At 39.3% G+C, this 7669-nt stretch overlaps 1 long non-coding RNA gene across 1 annotated transcript; it reads right to left on the reverse strand.

The window, feature by feature from the left end:
* Positions 1 to 4793: 4793 nt before the first annotated feature.
* On the reverse strand, positions 4794 to 6793 carry LOC130079713 (uncharacterized). The gene is made up of 3 exons (XR_008806486.1): positions 6612 to 6793; positions 5025 to 5068; positions 4794 to 4910 (listed from the first exon to the last, which is right to left on the reverse strand). It is a non-coding gene; the product is annotated as an uncharacterized LOC130079713 (long non-coding RNA).
* Positions 6794 to 7669: the final 876 nt, after the last annotated feature.

The following is a 7669-nucleotide window of genomic DNA, read 5'->3' on the forward strand; positions in this document are numbered from 1 at the left end:
CTCTCTCTCTCTCTCTCTCTCTCTCTCTCTCTCTCTCTCTCACACTCTCTCTCTCTCTCTCTCTCTCTCTCTCTCTCTCTCTCTCTCTCTCTCTCTCACACGCACACTAACCCGATCCCTAAACCTACCCATCACACACACACACACACACACACACACACTCTCTCTCTCTCACACACACAGTCACACAAGGCGTTAACTGTAATCTTAGGCTACGTTTACACATAGCCGGGTATTTAGAGAAACGAATATTTTCCCCCTCTCCGTTTTCAAAAATAACATCGTGCACACACCCGCATAAATACGCCGTCGAGCGCCATCATAACTATGCCAAACCTATGGGCGGCAGTGTAGGGAGAAGTATAAAGCAATGCAAGCCAATCAAAATCCTCAGAATCGACAAGAGAGAACCTAAAACCCCGTTTCTCCCAGTTTACACGGCAACACATAACCGGCGTTTTCAGACATCTCCACTTTGCCCGGAGTTTTTAGAAATAATCGTTTTCTGTGATAAAAACGGCGTTTTCGTGTAAATGAGAGGGCAAAACGCAGAGAAATATCTGGGTTTTCCCATCGTGTAAACGGGGCCTTACACTGCAAAATGATAACTTACAAATTATTAAATTTCCAAATATCCACAAAGATAGCTTTTTAATGGTGTATTGTGAGGCAGACGTGCCTGTGTGCGCTCCCTCACAGCTTTTTATTGAAGTAAGAACTTTATATTTATCTTTGTAAAAAAAAAAGAAATTGCACGAACACAGAAACCTTTAGGATCTGGTTTTCAACCTCTGCCCGTGACTTTTATAAATAGCCTAAGTCAAGTCAAGTCAAGTCAAGTCACCTTCATTTATAAAGCGCCTTTAACAGTATGGATTGTTTCAAAGCAGCTTCACAGTTATAGTAGAAATTACCATAACAGATTGTTTAGGCTTTACAACAACATTAGGATAAAGTTATTGTCCAGCTAAAGTTAGTGTTGATTGATTTACTTCTGTTGCAAATATCATTAGTTACTGTATTAACTTAGGGGTAACACGACACCGCTCTAACAGAAAAACTCTTAACACGCTCCGGCCGTCCATCCGCACAAAACAGTGCCTGTGTCTCGAGAACGCACTCCCTGAAATAGGTTTGAAGGTGCAAATGATTATCCGTTATCTCTGCGCAAACCTCAAAAACGCATCACGTGTTCAGTTTGAATATATTTGTGAAAATCGAAGTAAAAGAATTGAAAGTGGGGGGGAAATCACATTATGAAATAAATGTTTTTCTCCAAAATACATTGGCCACAATTATTGGCACCCTTTTATTAAATACTTTTTGCAATCTCTTTTGCTGAGATACCAGCTCTGAGTCTTCTCCTATAATGCCTGATGAGTTTGGAGAACACCTGACAAGAGATCAGAGACCATTCCTCCATACAGACTCCTCCAGATCCGGCAGATTCCCTGATCCATGTTGGTGCTTCTTCTCTTCAGTTCTGCACTCATCAGGTCAGGGAACTGGGACAGTCATGGCAGAAGCTTCATTTTGTCCTCCGTAACAAATTTTTGTGTTGATTTTGATGTTTGTTTTGGATCACTGTCCTGATGGAAGATCCAACCACGGCCCATTATAAGATTTCTAGCAGAAGGCGTCAGGTTTTGATTTTTTATCTGTTGATATTTGATAGAATCCCCGATGCCATGTGTCTGAATAAGAAGTCCAGGACCTCCAGCAGAAAAATATGCCCAAAACATTAAAGATCCAATGATATATTAAATTGTACACATGGGTACTTTTTATCCTTGTGTGCACCAAACCCATCTAGCGTGTTTGCTGGCAAAAAGCTCTTTTTTTAGTTTCATCTGATGATCTGACCACAGAAACCTGTGCCGTTTGAAGTTCCAGCCGTGTCTGACAACTGAATTTGCTGGAGTTTGTTTTTGGATGAGCGAGGAGGATTTTTCTTGAAACCCTCCCAAACAACATGTGGGGATGCAGGGGATTTTTTTTTATATATATATAGGCTTTCTGACCACAAGACTCAACTAATCTCTGCAATTCTCCATCTGTGATCATTGAAGAGTCTTTGGCCACTCAAACTTTCCTCCTCACCGTCCATTAAGGCAATATAGACACATGGCCTTTTCAATTCTTAAGCTATTTTCTTACAGCCACTTTCTATTTTGTGATGCTTAACAATCTTTTGATGCACATCAGAACTATATTCTTTGGTTTTACTCATTGTGATGGATGATTAAGGGAATTTGGCCTTTGTGTTTAATCATATTTAAGCTCCTGTGAAACAAAAAGTCAAAACTGGACAATTTCATGTTCCTAGTCACCCTGGTGTGCTAAAAAAGGTTAACATTAATGGGAATATACTTCAGAGATATTTTACTCGTAAAAAATTCTAGGGGTACCAATAATTGTGGCCAACGTGTTTTGGAGGATTTCATAATGTGATTGTGTTTGGACACACAGACATCAAGAATCAGCATATGAATCTCAACAATGGTGACAATAAACAAACTAGTGACAAACAGATCAACTCTTAACATCACAAAACAAGCTACTAAAGTCCTAACAAAACAATAGCAAAATAAAAGCAAACAGGACAATTCAGCTGCATAATTTATTCATGCTGTAATGCATGATGTGAGCCATGGATGCGTTTTGATTGGTGGCTCCCATCATGCACTGTGACATGAAGCATTTGTGTGATTGTCACCATTGTTGAGATTTAAATGTAGATTCTTGATGTCTGTGTGTGATTTTAAAACCTTCAAATTATTAAAGCACTGCTGGAATTAGCTACTGTAATGAATATGAATAAAACATTTGTATAATCAGTTTATAATGCTGGTTCAGTGTATCAGGCCACTACAGGATTGTACGATTTGATTATCTAAACATTACCATCATTACCTGGGCTTCATTGCCCAAAAGCATCTTAAGCCTAACTTGATCGTAGAACAATTGCAACAAATAGTCTGTATGATCAAATTAGGCTTACGATGCTTTTGGGAAACGCATCCCTGGTCATAGTTTCTCTTGCCACAACAAATGTGCTTTATGAACTCAGAGTTGGAGCAGCCAGATAAAAACTAATATTAAAAAGTGAACTAAAGCACACACTGATCACCATAATGGTGACATGAAATGAAACATTCCATAAAACATCACCATCTAAACTTCTGTAAATCTAAATAAGACTGTGTGTAGATGTATGACAGAAATTATGTCAAACTGGTAATAATAAGTGCAATACTGTGTAATGGCTCGAAGTCAGTAGTTCTTGTGTTTCTCTTTTTTTCTGTTCTTGTTGTTTCTCTTTCCTTCACTGATTCTTCTTATTAACATTAGCTGTCACCACTAATGGCCAATCATCACTTAATTAATCACTTAATTATCTCATTAACTTCAACACTGCTTCAGTGTTAATTTTTAACACCCTGTAGTTGCACCTATATGTACACCAGGAGTGTTAATTTAACACTGGGGATTTTTCTGTGCAGTGTTTTTCTCAAGAATGTAACCAACTAGTGTTTTAACAATTTCACAAACATCAGTCTGTCTATTTCTTGACACCGCGAAACACATAAATCAGTCACACATGTACACATACACAATATGTCAGCAATTCTAATGAAGCTGCCACATTCAGTCACCAGGTCAGGTCTAGTATTATACTGATAGCTGCACAAATTTGATCGCCAGCAATGCATTAATAAACGTACGCATCATTTCTGTACACTCATTTGACCTGCCTCTTACAACAGACCTTTGCTTCTTGATGTTTGTTAAAGGTTTGTGATCAACATCACATCTGTTTTCAACAACATAGTCATTAATGATCTTATACATTAAGTTGGTCACCTTTCATCTAATATGCCATTTAAGTAGACAGTAGACTTGTGCAGAGTTTTTCCAGCTGTCCACGGTGTCATAGACAATCATCAAACACAAAGTGTATGGTTTAAAAGTTTGTGGGTAGGGCTCCAGCGGTGTTGCTGTAGTAGACAGACGGAGATTATGTGCATATATGCTTTAATATGTGGGTGGACTTAAAGGGATAGTTCACCCAAAAATGAAAATCCTGCTGTAATTAATTTCTCACCCTCATGTCGTTCCAGACCCGTAAAACCTTAATTGTTTCTGCATTAAATTATTACATTGTTTAAATTAATACCTTTTTGGCTAACTGTGATTTTGTATATATACATTTCTGTTTCCTCTGATAACAGATCACTCTAAATTGTAATGTGGACTCATGCATTTTCTGTAAAGCTGCTTTGAAATTATGTGTATTGTGAAAAGCGCTATACGAATAAATATGAATTCAATTGATTCATCTTTAGAAAACAAATTATATTTTTGATGAAATTCAAACGGTTTCTCAACCAGCCATAGGCAGCAACGTCATTGCAACTTTCAAGGCCCAGAAAGGTAGTAAAGACATGGTTAAAATAGTCCATGTGAATACAGTGGTTTAACCACTGAAGCAACGAGAATACTTTTTGTGCGTCTACTCCTTTTATTAATGATTATTAATAATTATTTTTGATACTGACACTGTCAGCACAGACCGATTCCTTGTGGAAATTCACCACTGCGTAATTCAGATCCTCAGCAGATGTGATGCAGCACTGAGAGTCACCAGTGGCTTTCTCAACTGTAGCATAGACACCGTTAGAAGAAACAGAGGGGATTGTGGGTAATTGGGCAGTGGTATATAGGAAGTTAGAAGAAACAGAGGGGTTTGTGGGTAATTGGGCAGTGGCATATGGGACGACAGAAGGATCAGAGGGGTTTGTGGGTAATTGGGCAGTGGCGTATGGGAAGACAGAAGAATCAGAGGGGTTTGTGGGTAATTGTTTGTGAGCGTCTTCAATCTCCTCGTAATCACAACCAGTGTGAGAAACCTGAGGAGAGACAGAGCAATTATTTCTAGCTCTGAAGATTGTCAGGATGGAAGGCATTAGACATTAATATCATTATGAATAAAAATCAACATTTAATACAGTAACTGGACTCACAACTTCATGTTTGCCTGGTTCAGTCTGAGATGATGAATCACCGCCTGTCAAAAACAGGCATCCTAAATTAATGACATTACTGTATATCACAATTCAACACTGACGTCTTGTGTAAAGCTTGGTTTATACTCGGCGTGTCCACACGAGAGTGAAGGTGCACGCGGTAAAAATGACGTGTCGCGAGACCCCATTTCGCGTGGCGGTGTGACTGCACGCCATTTTTTTATTAACTTTGCAAACGGCTCCGCTTCCGAAGATGCACGACTTCAAGCCGATTCTGGCAGAGCAGGTACATCTGTACCATCTTACAGGCTCCCAGTTTGACGGAGTCCACTAAGACAGGCTTGTGACTAATAGTGGATAAAAGCAAGATGACAACATAACATATAACCATAATTAAACTATACCTGCTCTGTCTCCATGCACTGTTTATTCTCTGGCTCTGTAGGCATTATTGCCAGACTCCGGTTCCAACGTATAAGGCTGAACATCACTACTGACTGTTTGTGCACGAGATTATCCTGTTTTTGTTTTTTGTTGCCAGTATGCATGAGCTCCTGAAGCTCCGCCCTCTTCTTGAAAGGGGGCCGGGATCAGAAGCTCATTTGCATTTAAAGGGACACACAAAAAACCGGTGTGTTTTTGCCCCCAAAAAGTGGCAATTTTAAAATGCTATAAAAATAATCTATGGGGTATTTTGAGCTAAAACTTCACATACACACTCTGGGGACTTATCAGATACTTGTAAAAAGGTGCATAGTTGGTTCCCTTTAATTAAAATAAAGGTCCATGTTCAATAAAAATGTTCATGAAATTAAACAAAAATGTTTAATGAAATTAGAAATATTTAAGAGATTGATGTTTAATTAAGTTTTATACATGTTCTCATATTCATTTATTTTGTTATAATGTCAGTAATAATATTATATAAGTATAATTAAGTAATAATCTCAAGGTTCACTGGATTTTACACGATTATTTGGTTCTTTTGTAGCATGGTTTTAGTGAAGTGTAACACAAATATCGTCATGCGTGTACTTTACTTCTCACAGCTGCTTCCTGATGATTTAGAGAACAATTACTCCGAGTCTCCCTGTCGTTTCAAAGAATAGTACAACGGCGAGTGTGTAAAGTATAAATGCCTTGTCGTTTAGGGAGGAGCGCGCAGACAGCGGAGGCTCACTGTGCGGAGCCAGGCGGAAGTATACACAAGGCTTTAACATTACTGTTAAATGTTTTCACACATCAAGTATCTGTATTTTGCTCTTATTCCAGCCTATGGACCTTATGCGCGAGAGAAACGAGGGCGCCGCCATCTTTAGAATATTGTCTTTGAACTTCCGTTTTTGCAGTCGCTCTGTATATTTCTAGGGCATTGCTGTCCAGGAGTAACTGGCGTTTAAAGTGGATTTACTTAATGTAAAGTTAACGAAAGATATCATGAGGATTGTATCATTGTAATGTTTGATGCAGATGTCTTAACAAATGTCAGTAGACCGGGAAGATTTATATCAAACAAATATATCTGTTTTAAACTTGGTATAAATAGAGATTTCTCTATCTATTTATTTTTTTGAGGAGTTTTACCTCGAGATTGACGCTTTTTACAGAGAAACAGTAATAAGAGTCCAGCGATGATCAGAACCAGAAGAACCAGAGGGATAATCAGAGAAGAGCCTGAAAACACAGGAGAAATAATCAGAGAACATGATCACTTTCAGCTAAATATCAAACAGATCATGGGCGTAGCTTGAGGTTTGGAGGAGGATTGGCCACACCGGGGGCCGGTTGCATAAACATAGCCATTATGTTAAGACTGTGACTTAAGTACCAATATGACCAACTAGCGGTTAGTCAAGGGGCAATCAGTTTTACTTTTTTGCATCAAATTTGACCAATCTCAGTTTATATGTAACTGACTTAAAAAAAGTTGTTGTTGAGTTATACACTCACCGGCCACTTTATTAGGTACCCCATGCTAGTAACGGGTTGGACCCCCTTTTGCCTTCAGAACTGCCTCAATTCTTCGTGGCATAGATTCAACAAGGTGCTGGAAGCATTCCTCAGGGAGTTTGGTCCATATTGACATGATGGCATCACACAGTTGCCGCAGATTTGTCGGCTGCACATCCATGATGCGAATCTCCCGTTCCACCACATCCCAAAGATGCTCTATTGGGTTGAGATCTGGTGACTGTGGAGGCCATTTTAGTACAGTGAACTCATTGTCATGTTCAAGAAACCAATTTGAAATGATTAGAGCTTTGTGACATGGTGGAAGTAGCCATCAGAGGATGGGTACATGGTGGCCATAAAGGGATGGACATGGTCAGAAACAATGCTCAGGTAGGCCGTGGCATTTAAACGATGCCCAATTGGCACTAAGGGGCCTAAAGTGTGCCAGGAAAACATCCCCCACACCATTACACCACCACCACCAGCCTGCACAGTGGTAACAAGGCATGATGGTTCCATGTTCTCATTCTGTTTACGCCAAATTCTGACTCTAACATCTGAATGTCTCAACAGAAATCGAGACTCATCAGACCAGGCAACATTTTTCCAGTCTTCAACTGTTCAATTTTGGTGAGCTCTTGCAAATTGTAGCCTCTTTTTCCTATTTGTAGTGGAGATGAGTGGTACCC

This window comes from Rhinichthys klamathensis, unplaced genomic scaffold, assembly GCF_029890125.1.
Source record: "Rhinichthys klamathensis goyatoka isolate OS25496 unplaced genomic scaffold, OSU_Roscu_1.1 h1tg001296l_1, whole genome shotgun sequence".
NCBI classification, from domain to species: Eukaryota; Metazoa; Chordata; class Actinopteri; order Cypriniformes; family Leuciscidae; genus Rhinichthys; species Rhinichthys klamathensis.